At 34.1% G+C, this 21,690-nt stretch overlaps 1 long non-coding RNA gene across 1 annotated transcript; it reads right to left on the bottom strand.

Moving 5' to 3' along the window:
* Positions 1–8,348: 8,348 nt before the first annotated feature.
* LOC127875876 (uncharacterized) lies at positions 8,349–21,486 on the bottom strand. Its single transcript, XR_008047490.1, has 3 exons — positions 21,376–21,486; positions 13,082–13,149; positions 8,349–12,305 (listed from the first exon to the last, which is right to left on the bottom strand). It is a non-coding gene; the product is annotated as an uncharacterized LOC127875876 (long non-coding RNA).
* Positions 21,487–21,690: the final 204 nt, after the last annotated feature.

Raw genomic sequence — 21,690 nt, 5'->3', positions numbered from 1 at the left:
ATTCAATTTCTTTCGTTCGAGCTTCGATGGATTTCACGTTTTGTTCCAGCCTTTCTACTTTCATGTTCAGGTCACATTATGGTTAGAAATTGTAGGTGGAATATGTGGGTTTACCTCATGTAAGAAATATTGAAAATTTTATCAAAAGGGCCAGTAAACATGACAGTCACAAAGTGCACATATATTCAAATAAGCTTATCGATGAGGGAGAGATTAAAGAATAGTATAGTTGACACAAGGCCAGGTATGTTTGTATTGGTCAGGCAATAGTGTTTATTCAGTTAAATCTCTCATCAAAAGGTTGGATAAAGCTTGTAAATATTTTAGTGGTTTGTTTATCCCGTTCCCAGGGCTTCATTGATTCAGTATCTTAAGTAATCAATCCAATCAGAAACAACCACGCATAGAACACTGACCAATGGGATTCATAACTGAGTTTCACGGGACAAATGTTAGAGGGAGATGGTCAGTTAGCGTTTAGACCTAGAGGTAGACAGATGGAAAAGACACAATCATGTAGCAATTACAACGTATTTGTATAACTGAAATATTAGTTAAGTCAGACATTAAATTGGACTAGAAACTGATATATGGTGTTGTTGAATATTTTATCCTATATTATGCAGAGAAACCAACATTAATAGAGAGGGACCGACTTGTCCCATGCGTGACACGAGAAAATGGTAGTTAATGCAAATCTCGTCATCTTGGCAATACGCGCATGACGAGATATCGAATGATAGGCTACACACCGGTAATTTAAGAGTAATGAACATTGCTAGTAGTTATGTGTCGTCCATGAACTATGAACGATTACGGGACACAGGACGTTAAATGGTACTCGTGAACCAAGGATTCGAACAAAGAAATACTACCACTAACGATTACGAAGCCATGAAAAAACAACGCGAAGAAACTCCGTTTCGGCAACTTCTGTAACCAGTAACAACGACCGTGAGCCGGGAACAACGACATCAGACCGCACATATTCTACAACTTCCGGTGAGTGACAGTTTTATTTCCTTACGCTTGTATCAAAATGGCAAATCAAATAATCCCTGAATTATTTCAAAATTTGAATGAACAAATTAAAGATGTTAAAACAGCCATAAGCACTCAGACTATTTCACAGGTTGTACAATCATTTGATGGAAATTCAAAAGAATTTTAAAATTGGATTAAAAATGTAGAAAAATATGGAACGCTTACCAATTTAGATGAGAATAAATTAAAATTTGTTGCTTACCAATCTAGTAAAGGGCTTGTTAGTGATTACATACATCGCTTTTTGACTGACAATACGACAGGGACACGGTCAGATTTAAAAGAACAACTTAAATTTAGATTTGCGGAAATTCAAGACCCACAAGACGCTTTCTCAATATTAAAGACGACTAAACAACAAACGGACGAAAATGTTCAAATATACGCTGAGCGACTTTTATCTCTTGCGACTGATGCATATGAAAATATTGAAGGAAATTTAGACTATAAAGAAAAACAGTTAGTAGAAATTTTTATCGACGGATTATCGCACGATTATTTGAGACTTAAATTAATGCGCGAAAATCATGCAACCCTATCAAATGCTTTAAAAAGCGCTATACAGGAGCAAAGTATCAGAGCTAGATTTCAGTTACGATCGCAAATAAATGGACTTGATAACATTACGACCGATAATATTCAGACAGATATCGATTATATTAGGTCATCTATTGTTTGCACATATTGCAAGAAACACGGACATTCTATTGAAATCTGTCGCCGTAGGCAACGCGAGATAAGTGCATATACAGTAGGACGCAACGGTCATACGATAGGTCACAACGGTAACGGGCGCAAGAACGAATATGATAAAAATTGGAATTTATGTATAGAAATACTATCAAATTATATAAATGCCAATAAAATGATCAGAGGAATAACAATTAACGACGAGGAAATTAAGCAAACTTTTTTTGCTGACGATGCATCTTTTTTTAATGATGGATCAGCAAAGTCATTTGAAACCCTTCAAAACTTTAGCAAAATATCAGGACTAAACCTCAACTCATCAAAATCTACAGTAATGAGAATTGGATCTCTTAAAAACTCAAAATTTGAATATTGTATTGAATGTAAATTTATTTGGACATCTGATGGAGCTAAAACGCTAGGAATGAATTTGTACAATCAACACAAACTTAATGTTGAAAAAAACCTAATGCCGAAGATTAAGGAATTTGAAGCCTGCTTAAAGCAATGGCAACATCGAAAACTCACTTTAATGGGAAAAATTACTGCAATAAAAACTTTTGCATTACCAAAATTAATATATCCTTTTTCAGTTCTCCCAAACCCAACAAAGGAAGTATTAGATGGATTAACAACATCTATGTTTAAATTTATTTGGGATGATAAGCCAGACAAAATCAAAAGAAAACGATTAACTCAACCTTATGAAAATGGAGGCCTTAAGCTTACAGACATTAATTGTTTTTTGAACGCCATAAAAGCGGGCTGGGTTAAAAGATTCCTAGATAAAAATAATCATGGTAAATGGAAACTCCTGCTACACGAAAAACTAAAAAACGTTGGAACAAGTCTTATATTTGAATGTAACTTAGATGAAGCAATAATAAATAAAGTAAGTAAAGAAAATGTATTCTTAAAAGAGATGCTTACCGCATGGCAAAACATCAAAAACCAATATAATAACTCACAAAAAAATATCCCCTTATGTCATCATGTTATATGGAACAACAAAGATATAAAAATCAATAACAAATCTATATTCCTAGTAAACTGGTATAATAAGGGTGTAAAAACAATTGGCCATTTTTACAATTATCAAATAAATACATATTATACGTTTAGTGAAATGCAATACTTATATAACATAAATCCACAAGAATTTTTAAATTATTATTCACTATTATCCGCGATTCCAAACGAATATAAAACAATATTGCAAACACAAGGGATAAATACATGTACAATGCCAGAAAAAACGTTTTGTAATGTAATAGAGAATTCCAAGCAAATAAACAAAACACTTTATAGTATACAACAAAAATCACAAAATACAAATGACAACTCTACTGAAATGAAATGGAAAATACAATTGAATGTAAATGAAAATACCGACTGGAGAATAATATATATAATCCCATTTAAGTCAACCATTGATACATATCTGCGTAACTTTCAATATAAATTCTTATCTCGAATAATACCAACAAATAAATTTTTAACAAAATGCGGACTGAAAGAGTGTAGTTTGTGCGAGTTTTGCCAATCAGATATTGAAACAATTGACCACTTATTTTGGGAATGCGCTTACATTCAAGAATTATGGAAAAAACTGCACTACTTTCTAAAACAAGTGAATATTGAAATAAAATTAAACAAAGAAATGGCTTTTTTTGGTATTATCGACAAAAAGGTTTACAGCGATGTTTAAAATTTTATATTAATCTTAATAAAAACATTCATATTTAATATGAAAATTAAAAAATGTATCCCAAACTTCAAGATTTTTCTTAATTATCTTAAGATAAAAATACAGACAGAAGCAGAAATTGCCCTTTCTAAAAACAAACTTGAAAAACATAACCAAAAATGGATCCACTTCGTGAGATATTTTGCAACCAATACAACTTAGATAACCTCTTTGAATACATATGTGCCCATAGTATCAATAATAGTATGTTTTATTTTTTTATATTTAAAAAAAAAAACGTCAACCAAAAGTATATCCCAATTAATAATTAAAAACTTTTTTATTATGCTCTGAACATGTTTAAAAATGTTGTTATTTTTTAAAGAACCGTCTAAACACGTTGTGTATTGTGTGTGTGTGTGTGTGTGTGTGTGTGTGTGTGTGTGTGTGTGTGTGCGTGTGTGTGTGCGTGTGCGTGTGTGCGTGTGCGTGTGTGTGTTTTGTATAACTCTGACAAATATATGTTGTATATGTAACAACTTTAATGAATGAATACATTGTAGTATATGTCTATATACTTATGTACAACTCGAAAATAATCCTGAATGAATATGCCTTTTATGTTGTATGTTTTATGTATGAACATGTAACTGGTATCAATGTAAATAACATATATGGAAAAATAAATGAGAAAAAAAAAAAAATAAATAAAAAAAATTGGAAAGATAAAATTGATTGTTGGAATTGTGGTAAATAAGGACACTTTACTAGAGAATGTACTCAAAGAAAAACGTACATTAATCGAAAAAACTAGTAAATTCTTACCAAAAAGGGGTCTATGGTAAGAATGAAAAAGTCGAGACATATAATATCGCTTTGTGTGGTAGTCCAAATTCTTGTGTTATTTCAACAGGTGGTTTTCACTTTAGGAGCTTGATTGATAGTGGAGCAGAAGTATCTTTGATAAACAAACGTACTTATGATATGTTAAAACAAAAACCCGCACTGATAATTAAAAAAGTAAATCTAAAGTCGGTAAACGGAAATTCATTATATGTCCACGGATGTGTAAAATTCAGATGCAAAATAGGGAGCATATATAAAGAGCACATGTTTTTTGTAGTAAGTAACGTTAATAGAAATGTTATTTTAGGAAGCGACTTTTTACAAGATAATGGTGTCCGTTTGTACTTTGATTTAGGATGTTTGAGGATTGATAACTGTTATGTACCTCTAGAAGAAGATGTACACCTTTCACCGATAGCGAGATTAACTAGACATACTGTGTTAAAACCACAAACTGCATATAGACTCTTTGCTCAAGCTAAAAGAAACTGCATACGTTCAAATACAAATTATGAATTTAATGGAATAAGCAATTCTTTCTTTGATAATGAACCTGGTTTAACAATTGTTAATTCAGTAGTCAAGACAACGCGTGATAGACAATTTCCCATTTTAATTAAAAACAATACGCACAAAACAATAAGGCTTAGACGACACTGTGCCATAGGGCGAATAAAATCGGTCAATGATAATGAAATATGCTCAGTACAAGAAGTTATAAAAAATAATCAGCCGAAATCAGACTTATCTAAAGATGAAATCTTATCAGATTTACGTGTAGATGAAGATCAAAAATAAAATATTCTCCCGGTACTCTTAAAACACAGAACTCTCTTCGCAAGGAATAATTTAGAATTAACACAAACTTCAGCGATAGAATTTATTATAGATACAGGGGATCATCCGCCCATTAAATTGAAACCGTACCGAACACCATTAAACAATAAGGTATTCATAGATAAAGCCATCGACGAAATGCTAGCCGCAAACATAATATGTCCATCAAGAAGTCCGTGGAGCTTCCCTATTGTTTTAGTAGATAAAAAGAAAAATAACCATGATTCAAATAAAGAAAATAAAGATGAGAAAAGGTTTTGCGTTGATTTCAGACAGCTTAACAAAATTACAAAACCAATTGCCTATCCATTACCATTAATAGATGATATATTGGCGTTTTTAGGTAAAAGTAAATATTTCACCAGTTTAGATTTGATATCGGGATATTGGCAAATACCTATAAAAGAAGAGGACAGAGAAAAAACGGTTTTTGCTTCGGGATTCAGGGGTCTATTTCAATTTAACGTTATGCCCTTTGGTGCCTCCTCCGCCGGTGCTATATTTCAAGAATTGGCTAATAAAGTACTCAAGGTTGTGAGAGCTTCGCTGTGGAATATTTAGATGATATTCAAATATTCTCACCTGACTTGCAATCTCACTTAGCGCACGTAAATACAGTACTACAGAGTCTCAGTAAACATAACCTAAAGCTTAAACTATCAAAATGTCAATTCTTACAAAGAGAGACTAGATATCTAGGCTTCATCATAGATCAAAACGGTATAAGGCCGGATCCGTTAAAAGTGAAAGCGATCCGACAATTCCCTAGGCCAAAGTGCGTACGCGATGTACGATCTATCTTAGGTGCAGCGGGATTTTATAGGAGAATCAGTCCATCGTATTCGGAAGTAGTCGAGCCTCTCATTAATCTCACGAAAAAATAATGTCCCATTTAAATAGTCAAAACAATGCGAAGATAGTTTCATACAATTAAAAGACTCATTTACGCAAATCCCTTATCTTTCATACCCTGATCCAAAAAAAGGTTATATATTGTATACTGATGCATCTGATAAATGCGTCGGAGCCTGTTTGACTAAAAAATGCGAAAATAACGAGACCGGGGATTATGTGGGCGAAAAGCCGATATTTTTCATATCGCACAGATTAAGCCCCACGCAATGCAAATATAGAACCATTGAAAAAGAATGTTACAGCATATTTTACAGTCTAAGTAAATTACACCATTATTTACACAATGCTGAATTTGTTATCAGAAGTGATCACAAGCCGCTGAAGTATTTATTGGAAAGTCCGATGCAAAACAAGAAAATACAATTATAGGCCTTAAGTATAGCGGGTTACAACTGCAAAATTGAATATATACCGGGAAAAAAGAATATTATTGCCGACTGTCTAAGCACACCTCCAAAAACCAAAATAAAGAATCATCAATGCGATCAAACAGAACTAGAATTAGATATTAACGATAAACATTTTACGATTTATTCGCAAATAAATAAACAAGACCAAACACGAGAAATTAATGTGATCGACTCCACAAACATTGTCCACAAGCAAATAATTGATAATATTATTACACTGCAGCCACTCCCAGTCGACGACACAGCGTCGAACGATAACATATCAGGGCTTAATATGCAAATAGAACAAGAAAAAGACCCCCATATATCTTAGATTAAAGCGAGATTAAGATTAGGGAAACAGAACAAGAGTGAAGATGATAAATATAATACGGTTGATGGAATATTGTACTACATATCAAACGTAGATGAGGAACCTACTCTCAGGCTTTTTGTACCTAAACACCTGACTGGTTCAGTTGTCAAGCAATATCATGATGAAAACGGGCATCCTGGGTCTCAAAGGCTTTTTCAGACACTAAAAGAGAAATATTACTGGCCTAAAATGTTCAAAGGATTGAATGATTATGTATCTAAGTGCATTATATGTCAAAGTAGAAACTTAAAAGCAATTAAAGCTCCCATATCGTCGGATACCTCAATACCGCCGTTTCCGTTTTCAGTTGTTTCCATAGATATATGCGGTCCATATCCGAAAACGCTTTCCGGAAATAGATATATAATATGTTTCGTAGATCAATACTCAGGATACATAGAAGCATTTCCATCACCAGATAAATCTTCCGATAGCGTAATACACCTGTTAATGATCGAGATTTATTGCCGTCATAGTTGTCCTGTAAGAATTATAACTGATAACGGAAAAGAATTCACTAGTACAGCATTCACTGAAACATTAAAATCAATGAACATTGACCACGTAAAGACGACAATATATCATTCTGCAGCTAATGGCATGAACGAACGTTCACATGGGACTATGAACAATATACTGTCCAAACGGGCTCAAGAAAATGTACAACAATGGGACTTACATTTAAACATGTCTTTAGCGGCAATGAGATTGAGTACATCCGAGACTTCGAAGCACACACCGTTCTTCTTACTTTGTAATAGAGACCCTATTCTTCCAATAGACAACTTGTTAAAGCCTAGACGTAAATATCACGGGGAAGATTATCATAAAATAATATTAGAAGAACAACACAAATCACTTAAAAAGGTATGTGCCCAAATTCAAAAATCGAAACGTAGACAAGCTGATTATGCGAATAAAAATACGAAAGATATTAAATTCGAAATAAATGACCCCGTTTATTACAAAAACTTTCAACGTACAAATAAATTAGATAGTAAATGGAGGCCATATTATCGTATAATCGAACAAAAGTCGCCGTTAACATACGTAATAAAGAATCAGACAACTCAACTATTAAAGTTCACGCTGATCAAATAAGGCACGCAAATATCGATGAATGGCCGATGATAGATAAACCACTAGCGCGCCCGATTAGAAAAGCAAATTTAGCCTTTGCGGACGACACATTATCTTCTGATAGCGATTCAAATACGTCAGTACATGGGTTACCTGTTATCACTCAACAGACCCGACAGATTAGAGATAATACGGATGACGAGGAAAACATTCCGCTTGCCGAATTGCAAAAACATTTAAGAAACAAACAATTCGCGGATATACGGTCAAGCTCCAGTGAATCAGATACGATGCATTATGATAACAGTAATTCACAACACTCAGCTGTACGTAGGTTTGAAAATGATTCATCAGATGATCAGATGCAAATTGACGCGGTAGCGTTAAAACACAAAAAACGAAAATTTACAAAAAAGACTTCACGTTCAAACAACGCCATGAAGAAAGCAATTTTCACGTGCCTTCAGACAATGGCTGAACACATGTAAATGAATGGACTACAAAGCAAAGCGAATAGATGTCGAGACTTAAAGACCCCCAAAATGTGTATATAGAGAAATATGTTTTGAATGTATATGTATTAAATATGTAAAAAGAGGATTATAGAGGACGGTATCGTCCGATTTTGATAATGTATCGTCATTAGCATTGATTTACGGGTTTAGAATGAAATGAAAATGTCATACTTTAATATACGGGTGAAATGCCAATTATCCGTGCGCAATAGCAACCAGCTCTGAAGCGTAATAAAACTTTTGGGAGATATTTACATAAACTAAGACCCGATTTAAGATTTATTTCAAGTATGAACACGAATACGTTTACACCCAGGGTGGGGTAAATAAATTGAAAAGTTTAATACCATATGTTAAGATTAGGAAATTGAAGGATTATATAACTGACAGACATTTGATTTACGGAACAGGTCAACCTATTGACATATAGGATTGTTATTACCCCATTTATCGTGGTAAAGGTACATATGAAGGGGGTCAACAGAAAATCTTATTTGTACAGGCCATATAAAGTTTTATGTCACACCAAATAATGAAGTCTGAATAATTTATTATGCAAATATGGTTTCATTGCCCCAATGTAATTCAATTATCGGGAACATCTGTTGATATGGTCTTAGCTCTATATAAACAATTAGGCTCGTAAAACTAATGAAATTTAAAGAATTGATTATATAAGTGTGATTCCAATTTCCCAAGATTATCGCAGTGTTAGGTTTCATATTAACAATGAGGTTTGTCCATAGATAACATCTGGTTATATGATCAAGTATGCTTAATGAAATGAGGTTTCCTGTTCCCAAAGTTATAATTGTGTATATATCTCAATCGGGTACAAACATGACAAAAAGACCACACCTGCCGCAAAGGACGGTAAATACCCAATTAGTATATCGAGCTAATCCTATTGACCGACGCTTTTGTAGACCAGCTTATGATAACACACTTGACAACGACATTAACTAACGCTAGCTTATGCCCTACAGCGCTCAAGTAAACACCATTTTAAGCGTAGGTAACATTTTAATACAGTTTGTAAATATCCTTAAAAGCAAAGCACTGTACCTTTTATTAGTATAATGTAAAAGATACAACTATATTGCTATGATTCATTAAGTTTTTGATACTGATCGTATATGTAGTTTATTCTTTTTCGTTTCTTTATGAGAATGACTACATTAAGACAAGGGATTTTGTTTGTAAATTTTTGTTCTCTAAGTAAATAAAACATGATAAAGCACAATGCATTTTATTGAGTAGACAAATGCGTATAGTTTAAGTAAAAAATAATGAATTTGTGTCATGAGAATAGCGTTTCTTTAGCACATAAATTTTAATTGGGTATATTATCACAGGTGTGATAAGTAATCTGAGTGCTAATATAGCAAATTCCATTCACTATAAATATGTAAATAGAAGGCCCGTTTATCATTTTATGTAATTGACCCTATAAGATTTGCCAATGCGATACAAGTTAAGGAGAAAAACAGCGCTCCTGACATAGTTGGCGTGGTTTGCCTGCAGCAACATGCGTTCATAACGCATTTGAGATCGTGATCAGATCTTCACGCCCCGACAAACAACAAGAATATGTCATCGACATACAGATATCTTCGACGACGATGTATCCGTCGAGGATAAGATGAAGTCACAGACTGCTTCAATTAGGATCAACATTGTCGACATTGATCCAAATTGTGAACCAGCATCAGTACCATACAACGAGTGGACTGTTAATGGACATTGCACGCATCGTCGAAAATGATTTTTAAAGATACGTTGATATGAATGGACTTGATGATGAAAAATCGCGCGTACTTTGTACATATATTAGGTGAAAATGTTATCGTCTATGAACTTATATATATGTGTGTACCTTAATTACGTGTACATAAACAATTATTATAATACTACAGTCATGAACGCAGTCATTCTTCAGAACTCTATATAATAAACGTTTGAAGTATTATAAATCGTGCGACAACCGAGGACCAACAGCTTCTCCGACTGACAATCATCGTCTTCATTCGGAAGCCGCCGTCTTCAATCGACTTCATGTTACCATCTACAACCAGATGTCACATACTCTCCAACCGGACGTCTCATCTCTTCACCAAGACGCCACATCGCCTCCAACAAAGATGTCAAAAATGGACACTATTCGTATTGGATTTCCCAAATCAGTGACGCATTCCACTTCATTGTGATTGACATTGACTATTTAAATATTCCGACGTTTTATTATTTCAGCAGAAACATTCGTAAAAAAAATTTCATTAATAATTTGCAGATTTTCATCATATATATGTTTTAGTCACTGATGATTTCATGTTTGCGTGTTTGATTTTTTCATCGTATGTGTTAATATGTTTTCGTTTACTTCCATACTTAAATTCTTAAAGATTTTTCTGTATCCTAAAATACATAAAAATCAAATTGAGGGGATAAGTTGTGTCACATTATGGTTAGAAATTGTAGGTGGAATATGTGGGTTTACCTCATGTAAGAAATATTGAAAGTTTTATCAAAAGAGCCAGTAAACATGACAGTCACAAAGTGCACATATATTCAAATAAGCTTATCGATGAGGGAGAGATTAAAGAATAGTATAGTTGACACAAGGCCAGGTATGTTTGTATTGGTCAGGCAATAGTGTTTATTCAGTTAAATCTCTCATCAAAAGGTTGGATTAAGCTTGTAAATATTTTAGTGGTTTGTTTATCCCGTTCCCAGGGCTTCATTGATTCAGTATCTTAAGTAATGTATCCAATCAGAAACAACCACGCATAGAACACTGACCAATGGGATTCATAACTGAGTTTCACGGGGCAAATGTTAGAGGGAGATGGTCAGTTAGCGTTTAGACCTAGAGGTAGACAGATGGAAAAGACACAATCATGTAGCAATTACAACGTATTTGTATCACTAAAATATTAGTTAAGTCAGACATTAAATTGGATTAGAAACTGATATATGGTGTTGTTGAATATTTTATCCTATATTATGCAGAGAAACCAACATTAATAGAGAGGGACCGACTTGTCCCATGCGTGACACGAGAAAATGGTAGTTAATGCAAATCTCGTCATCTTGGCAATACGCGCATGACGAGATATCGAATGATAGGCTATACACCAGTAATTTAAGAGTAATGAACATTGCTAGTAATTATGTGTCGTCCATGAACTATGAACGATTACGTGACATTCAACTTATTCAGAAACTTTTCAATTTCGTCCATTTTTGCCACTGATAGCTTTATGCTTTCAATGGCTTCTATTAAAGATTTTGCCCACTGAGGTGTTTGAGATTGGTTTTCTGTAGGTGTTTGTGACGTAACCGGATATTGTGGCGTGCTTTGATAGCCAGGGTAAGTATAGTTCTGTGGCGTCATGAATTGCAGATGTGGTGGGTAATATTGCCCTCCATTCGCAGCTTGTGTTGGTGGCCCGACACCAGTCAGCTGTGCAGTCAGCTGTGCAGTGGCTGATGCTTCCGGCGACTGGTTGACATTATCACGCACTTTTCTGGCTGGTCGTTTGAATAATTAGGAGAGGCGTCGTCCTTGGTACGTTTCTGCCCCCCCCTTTCGTTTTTTACTCTGTTCTGACATATGATGTGTATGCTACCAGTCTAATCTAATCTCATCTAATCCAAATCGACTGCGAGGTGTCAGGGACGATTGTATTTATTTAATTGGTGTTATTACTGGTTCGTGATATAGCCAGCTTGAATAAGTCCAATTATCGGATTAGGTTATCGGTGGTAAACATCACAGAATGAAGCTGGGTCCGTCTCTGTCACTGTGGTTTTGATAATTAACTTGACGCATAACACCTTCCGTGTGGTTTGATGGTGTTCATCTAATTCTAACACAGCTTCGCGCCTTAAAGCGTTACAAATCCTTCGACTAATCCTTGTCAAGTCTGAAAAACAACAGCAGTAAAACCCATTTTAAAGCAAGTTCTTTTACTTTCTTATTCATTCATTTATAAAAAAGGACCGAATTTAATAATCAGGCAGAAATATCAATCAAGATATTTATTGAAAGACAATAAGTAAAAAAAAAGAAAATATCATAGTTCAACAAAACGTGTTTGTTAAAAAAGACGATTGGTTGGATAACAATAACGCAGTGTATTTTATTTAAAATTTATGTTCAATTAAACATAAATTGTTTTAACATTACACAATTACTTCAGTATTCCATCATGTAACATTTGGGTAATTTGATATATTTTCAGTACAGACTGAAGTATATGTTTTAGATTCTTACCAAACTGTGTTCAGATTAAATGCAGAACTGACGGGAAAATTCTTGCATACCACACATAGCATTTAAAAAAATGTGTCCCACACATAGCATAATTGCATTTTTATACAAAGACTCCGAATCAGATGTATATGCGCAAACATACAATATATGTAGCTTCTCTATGAAGAATTACAATGTCCGCCCTATTTTTTAAACCTTTAACAATATTATAATGAACGTTTTTGTTGGTTGAATAACAAATATACCACACAAAGCATTTTACTTTGTGTGTTTTCAAACACGCGGTTGCACTTTTTGGAAAAAATACTTAATTAATTTTGCGCAAACTTATCACAGTTGTGTATTTTGACAATGAACGGGCTCTCGTCTTTGTTTTTTATTTTTGAAAATGGTTTTGAATGAATGAATAAATTATCAGAAACGTACCTGAAGCGATGGTTTGTTGACATCCGATTTTCCCACACAAAGCCGAAAAAGTCATGTGGTACAGGCACCTTGAGAAAGGAAATTCATTTCTGCGTTGAATAAAACCAAGATCATGAAAATCGCCGCAAAATTGATGAAGTAATGTCTGTTCAAAGCGATGCACCCCGTTTTCGGGTGATTTCGAGTTGGATACCTTGTTATATATATATTTGATAGTGATATTTTTTTCAGAAAAGTTGATTTTTCGTTTTATTTTATGCTTTCCGGTGGTTTATAGAGAAATATCAGTGAAATAAAACTGATAATTTCACTGTTTCAAACAATGAAATTATCAGTGAATATTATCGATACTTTTCACTGTTTACTGTGAAATGACGTCATTTTTTTGACGAAATGACATAATTATTCCCTCGAAATTCTTTAGTAAAACTCTGTAACAATGTATATAAACTGTGAAAAAAAGCATAAAATAAAAGAAAATGTGTTGGATTCGGTGGAATATCGATTTTAATTCACTCGTGATCATAGAAAAGATATATTTTCACTCGTGGCTGCGCCACTCGTGAAAATACTATTTTCTTGTGTCTGCGTCACTCGTGAAAAATATGATTTTCTATGATCACTCGTGAATTAAAATCGATAATCCACCGAATCCAACAAATATCCTCATTTTTTTGACGAAATGACGTCATTATCCCAGCGAAATTCTTTAGTTAAACTCTTTAATAATGTAGATCTATATAAACTGTGAAAAAAGCATAAAATCAAAAGAAAATTTGTTAGATTCGGTGGAATATCGATTCTAATTCGATCGTGATCATAGAAAAAATATTTTTTCACTCGTGGCTGCGCCTCTCGTGAAAATATTTTCTATGATCACTCGTGAATTAAAATCGATAATCTACCGAATCTAACAAATATCCGCTATGTAGTATAATCATTTATCATTCAAAATGATGTTTCACTAATTAATATCATAGCCACACACTAACCACCTGTGAGATGAACTACATTTTTTGTTCGCTCACCTTATCGCAAAGTTTTCGAGATGAGCTACATTTTGTAAATGTTTTTGTCCCGACGTCGGAGATCTTAAGGTCACTTATGCACTAAATATTGATGAAATTTTCTTCAGTTGTTTATCTTAAGATTATCCATGTAAAGGTTCAATTTGGGCCAAGTCTGTTCCAAAACTTAGTAACAAAGACAAATAATAAAACACATCGCAACCTCTCTCAAAGCAAAACTATATTGATTAAAGTTGGTCAGAATGTGTATACTGACAATGTAAAGGCAATGATTGAATCTGGGTTATGGGATATCATTAATCAGGCCTTCGGCTGAAATCTTAGAAAAGCATTATGATCAGTCTACGTTTAGAACTATTGATAATATCCGAATGTTTAACATGACAAGCATCAAGGAAATGTTTGACTCTGGGTAGAGTGGGGGTCGAAACCAAAATCACCAGGTCAAGTCTTCGACCGTTGATGTACCTTGAACTAAGGCGAGCGATTGAGAACTATACGGACCTTCACGTTGTTTTGCATTTATACATAAGATTAAAGCTTATTATTGTGGGACACATCCACAATTTATTCTTTGTCATTCAACTGTATCAGATTTTCAAGTGGATATGGACACTATACTGTACATACTAATAATTTCGAGTACATGTCTTATTATTTACGTTGACATTATTTATGAGTGTTTTCGATTAAACTTGTCACGATATGTGAACATGCCAAACTATATAACTATGTATCATATAACATATTTTTGACATAACATATATGCAAGATATACCACTTTTCAACGTCCGCTATTCCTTAATATTCATATTTATATTAGTCTGCAGTATTGCCAAATCATCACATCTGGGGTACACTTGTTAAGGTGTTAAACTATTTGATACAAAAATGCAGGCTTGCTTTGATTTAGCCTCAAACGCTTGGTGTTTGCATTTTTTTTAATGAATTGTAATTCTAGACCACACGCTGGCGAAGAGTTTAACTTAAAAACCCCGACACAATTAGTAGTTCAGTCCCTAGGCACCTCCCGTGTGTAAAAAAGAGTGAAAGCTGATTTAAATATCATTTTTTAGGTAAATGTCTGAAGTGTCAGAAAATGTTGGGAGGACGTGCCGCGTGATGGTACGTTTTTTTTTAACCCAAGATGGCGTCCAAGATGGCCGACAAAAATGATAAAAAATCCAATTATCTGTTTTTCAGTCTGTATTTTCTGAAATTGAAGTAGACTCTTATTTTTCTTGAATAAACATTTGAAAACATGTTTTTGTTTCGCAAAATATGCCTCTTTCTGCCATATTTTTGACAAATATTTAAATAAAAAAAGACAAAATAGTAACAACAAAAAAAGGCGAAAAAAGGCAAAAAAATTGAAAGTGAGTGCAAACTTTCATTTCTGTTGATTGTAATTTTGTAAATAATTTCAACTTTATAGCTTTATAGTGTACGGCCATCAATATTCTTTACATTGATGCTATTTTCCTCTAAACGGACTCGGCGTTGTTGTTTTATTCCCATTAAAAGGTGGGTGGGGTAAATCAGAATTCAAAAAAAAAATTACATAACTGTAGTAGGGTCAATATTTGAAAAAATACCTTCAACCACCAAAAAGTTGCTACAAAAGGTATTTTAACTGACACTGGTAGGGTAGAAGGTCCTTAAAAACATATCAAAAGTTGACCACAATCGGACTTCCGAAAAGATGTTTTTTTTACAAGATGGCCGCAAAGATGGCCGCCAAGACCTATTAATGATTATAACTATGTAACTATACGATCAACTTTGATGAATTTTGTGTCTATACATAAGTTTCGAGGGGCAAAGAACACATTAAGATCATCAGATATTGTTTAAGTTTAGAATAGTACACGCAAATCCAACATGGCGTCCAAAATGGCCGCCAAGGTGGCCGCCAAAACCTAAATGATCAAAACCATAGAAATATATCCACTCAAATTTGATTATTTTGGTGGCTACACATAGGTCTCAAGGGGCAAAGAACACATAAAATCATCAGACATTGTATAAGTTTATTATATTACACCCAAATCCAAAATGTCGTCCAAAATGGACGCCAAGATGGCCACCAAAACCTATAAATGATCATAACTATGTAACTTTTCACTCAAATTTGATTATTAGTAGTAGTAGTAGTAGTAGTAGTAGTAGTAGTAGTAGTAGTAGTAGTAGTGGTAGAAGAAGTAGTAGTAGTAGTAGTAGTAGTAGTAGTAGTAGTAGTAGTAGTAGTAGTAGAAGTAGCAGTAGTAGTAGTAGTAGTAGTAGTAGTAGTAATAGTAGTAGTAGAAGTAGTAGTAGTAGTAGTAGTAGTAGTAGTAGTAGTAGTAGTAGTAGAAGTAGTAGTAGAAGTAGTAGTAGTAGTAATAGTAGTCGTCGTCGTCGTCGTTGTCGTCGTCGTAGTAGTAGTAGTAGTAGTGTTAGTAGTAGTAGTAGTAGTAGTAGTAGTAGTGTCAAAATATGTTACAAGACCGGCGAAACTAGTTAAAAAATATAGGAGTACGCGTTTTTTATATACCTACTAATTAAAAAAGAAATAGGTAATGAATATAAGATTCGCAGCTTGAAATAAAATTACTAAAATGAAATACTGAGCGTTTTCCTGTTAACCAGTTTCTTAAAAAAATAAGGTAACGCTTGAATGTTAGCAAACAACTAATATAAATGTTTACTTAGTATATGCATGTGCCATTTATTGAGAGCATTTGGAAGACGATATACCAATGAATAAACTACTAACCAATTAAGTTGTGTTGGTGCATATAAATCAAAGCCTTCCACAAATCCAATTATACGTTATTTGTTTCGTACATCGTTTTGTATGCCGTGAGCCGTACTGCACTGTGTTATGATTAAAAAGATACTGTAACATATTAAGACGAAATATAATTAACTTTTGCATCATCTGAAAGATATTGTTTTCTTTTTTCTCAGCCCTCAATTTTACAGTTAGACCTACACAATTGTGTATGTTTCCACAAACACGACCGACTATAATTCGTGTTGCTATTTATAAATTGTTTTTGCATACCGGGTTGATATTTAGATCAGTTTTGCTGCATATCACATATAAAAATAGATATGTTACTAACAGGCCTGGAAGATTTCTATCATTAGTTGTTCGCTTGCTAAGGTTAGTACCATGCGTTTCAGTGCCTTCAGCGCTTTGATCTTAAATCGTTATTGAAGTGGGAAATAACGCGTATCTAAAAAGGAAAGTAATGAAAAAAATGGTTGGCATATTAGCCCATCATATTTTTGGAGATGTAAGTTGAAACTGGGATGGTAATAATTTATATAAGCATATATAAGAGATATTTAATCGCCGGGAATTTGAAAGTGTGCAGCCAGTCTGGGACTCAAGTCCGGCTTCCCACATGAGCCTTTTAAACGGGTGGTAAAAGGTGTGCATGCAGTCTGTAACACAAACTCCAGACATCCCGCTTACAAGATTGTGCTATACTGCGTGAGATTACCGGACCGCTTAAAGAGGTATTCACCAATCCGCCTAAATTATATACCGTTACATTATGTGAGATGGTCTTTAATTCGTTCACTGAATTATATGTACATATTTGCGAATAACTTAATTTAATGTCCCGATTGTACATATTAATCATATGCAAGAATTTGACTGACAACACCCCATGGTACTGGCGTTGCTGATGCAAGATACGCATCATTCCCTGCCAATTCAGTGTTGCCTGAAGCTGAAAAATATCGATTCTCTTTTCAAAATCAAGAAATCGCTGCAGGTCCAAACTAATGGACTTGAGATTTCAGTGTAACATAATAAACTTAAACTATGTCTGACAGTCGTAATGTGTTCTTTGCCCCTTGAAACCTCGGTATAGACACAAAATTTATCAAATTTTAGTGGATAGTTACATACAGTACAGCTCACGCAAAACAAACATATTCCGCGATCCGCGGAGTCAGACGCTAGCTTGTGTTCGCGGAGTCGACTCGGAATCGACTATCTGGTCGCCGAGTGGCCGCGTCTGTCCGCCGAGGCACTCCGCATCTCGTCTCCGCGACTCGCCTCGGCATGATGCCGAGTACTTTGTTGATGATGTCGAGTCATTCGGCGGACAATCGTATTCATTATAATTTACAATGTACATGTACCTCGGATAGAAATGGACTCCGAGTTTCGCATCATAAAATTTATTACATGGAGCGTTACTACGTTGCGAAACAATTCACTACATAATATATTGACAATAAGGTTTTGCATCATCTGTCCAAATTTTCTCTATTAACTGTTTCTTAACCCTTTCCCTGATAAATGCGTATAATCCCGAGCCTATCTTTTACCACATACATTGAATTTTCCCGTCTCTATCCATTACCCGCTAGTCTCGTGTATTCCACTTTCAAATGCAAATTCTGATTAATACTGACGAGAAAAGTGCTCAAGAAAACTCATTAACACAGACATCCAACATTTTTCTAAAATATCAAATGAATTTCGGCATATGTTTCTAATAAAGATTTGATGAAATAGGTGTCCAATCGGGACAAGGGTAACACAAATAAATACATGTATATGCCCATGATATTTTCATGTCCAGTGTTTATCTTAAACAAAAAGCGCGCGAAAATAGGCGTGGGTGAATTTATTGATACACAAAACTACGTAGCGCAGACAACATTGTAAAACTTCGTAGTGAATTTCCATTTGAGTACCGGGGTATCTCGCAAATGATTTTGACATTTTCCTGAATAAAATTAAAGTCAAAAACGCTGTATCATTTTCATATTTAAGTTCGTTCAATATTGCAACAATTACTTATTGTATCTGATTGCACACAAAGTGCCGTGTAAAGTTAATATCACTTTTACAACAACCAATAAACAGCGTCATTTATATTTAGATTTTATGCAACATGTATAAGTCATTTTCTGAAAATTGGGAGAAAGGAAAAGCGATTTTTCGAAAATAAACCAACGTTTTTTTTCCATTTAATTTGTCATAATTATTTATATTTTGTTTTGTCTGTGTATGTTTGATTGGTTCTCATTTGTTTTAAGCAAATCTTATGGAAAAAATATCGTAATGGTAAATGCCCCCGTTTCCGAGATTATATACGAGAATTACTTCGATATGTTTACTGATAAATTATGGTTTTGACAGACGACACGTGCTTATCTAAAGTGTGTGTTTTTGTAATACACGGGATATTGGATTATCGGTGCTTGATTGAGCAATAAAACAAAGACGCAGTCGGCGGTTTTCATAAGGCCTTTTGTACTGACCAACATAATAATTAATAGTGCACGTGCTTATCTAACATTAAGGGATAAAACACACGGGGGACTAGACACTTTGTGCTTGTTTGGGCCATAACCGGTGGTTATTTTCAGTAGCACACGTGTCCAGAAACTAACGAGTTCGGGTAATAAAGCACTGAGATTATGATCTGAAAACTGCATGGAGTCTGAAATGAAACAAAATGCCGACAAATCAAATGATTAACCGCCTAATGTTTCAGTATAAAAAAAATGCCGACAAATCAAAAGATTAACCGCCTAATGTTTCAGTATAAAATTCGATATTTTAAGGCGGGGTTCTCACTGCATTTCCTTTTGCATTCGCATACGCTTGTATTACTTGTTATATCCTCGTATTATTTGCACAGATTTATTAAAATAACCATGAAAATGCTCACGCTTTTCAGGCAGATAACGTGATATTACACAAGTCATCTTTATTTTTGCGCAATTTCTATGAGAACAGCAGATTTTCAAGTGTATTTAATTGTCACAATAATGATACTGTTTTGCGTCGCAATATTATTTTGGTAGTTTTATTTATGCCGAGTTTAATGTTTCTATATATTGCCCGATAATTTCGTTTATTAAATTTATATAAAGATGCAACATGTACTTGGCCATTTCTGAAAATCGGGACGAAGTGAAAGTAATCATTTTTAAATATAAACGAATATAAGTTTTTATTAAAATTGTCAACATTATTTATATTTGTTTTCTATGTGTATAGTTGTTTGGTTCTCATATGTATTTTCGCAAATCTTATGATACTCAATATGTTATTTTCGATGTTTAAAGCAAATCTTGTTTCCGAGATCACGTTCGGGATTAAACTGTGTAAGGTTCATTGATATGGTTATAATGGCCTACAAAATCATTATGTATGAAGTTCCGTATGCAGAGAAGCTGACCAAAGGTTTACACAATCACGCAGAAGTAAATATATCAACGTATTATTTGTATCTGTTTCTAATAATCGTTTATGTAAAAAATATTTAACATGTGTTATAGTATATAATAAATATTTGTATTTTTTTGGCGAACCGCCGCGTGTAAAGACGCGGCGTGATGCCGCGGATCGATGCCGAGGCAGGAACAGACGCGGCGTAACTCCGCGAATTATCGCGGAGTGCCTCGGCATGATGCCGAGGGAATACTCGTTCTGGATGCGGAGTAATTTCGAAAACAAAAGAGTGTGTCCGCGGCGTAGCCGCTGATTTTGTTGGTTTTGCGTGAGCTGTACTGTAGTTATGATCATAAATAGGTTTTGGCGGCCATTTTGGAAGCCATGTTGGATTTGTGTGTACTATTGTAAACTTAAAAAATGTCTGAAGATCTTAATGTGTTCTTTACCCCTTGACACCTATGTATAGACACCAAATTCATCAAATTTGATCTTATAGTTACATAGTTATGATCATTAATAGGTCTTGGCGGCCATCTTGTAAAAAACAACTTTCCGGAAGTCCGTTTGTGGTAAACATTTGATATGTTTTTAAGGACCTTCTACCCTACCAGTATCAGTTAAAATACCTTTTGTAGCAACTTTTTGGTGGTTGAAGGTATTTTTTTCATATATTGACCCTACTACAGTTATGTAATTTTTTGTTGAATTCTGATTTACCCCACCCTTCTTTTAATGGGAATAAAACAACAACGCCGTGTCCGTTTTAGATGAAAATAGCACCAATGTAAAGAATATTGATGGCCGTACACAATACAGCTATAAAGTTGAAATTATTTACAAAATTACAATCAACAGAAATGAAAGTTTGCACTCACTTTCAATTTTTATGCCTTTTTTCGCCTTTTTTTTTGTTACTATTTTGTCTTTTTTTTTTAAATTATTTGTAAAAAATATGGCAGAAAGAGACATATTTTGCGAAACAAAAACATGTTATCAATTGTTTATTCAAGAAAAATAAGAATCTACTTCAATTTCAGAAAATTCAGACTGAAAAACTACAAAATACGTACCATTACGCGGCACGTCCACCCAAAATTTTCTGACACTTCAGACATTTACCTAAAAAATGATATATAAACCAGCTTTCACTCCTTTTTGCACACGGGAGGTGCCCAGGGACTGTACTATAGTGAAAGTCGCACCATATAAAACGCATAATCCGAAAAAGGTACAGAGTACATTAAGTTTATTAAGTTAATGTAAAAAAGCAAATAGTGTTAAACAAATCATCGTCATGACAATAACAATTTTGTACTTCTAGGTATTAAATCAATATTGCTAAAAGGGCATTTATCGTTCGTGTACAGCTATTTACGGAAAACAAG

The sequence above is a fragment of the Dreissena polymorpha genome, chromosome 4, assembly GCF_020536995.1.
Source record: "Dreissena polymorpha isolate Duluth1 chromosome 4, UMN_Dpol_1.0, whole genome shotgun sequence".
Taxonomy (NCBI): domain Eukaryota; kingdom Metazoa; phylum Mollusca; class Bivalvia; order Myida; family Dreissenidae; genus Dreissena; species Dreissena polymorpha.
Note: the sequence above shows the minus strand (reverse complement) of the source record. Positions and strands in the feature narration are given on the sequence as shown.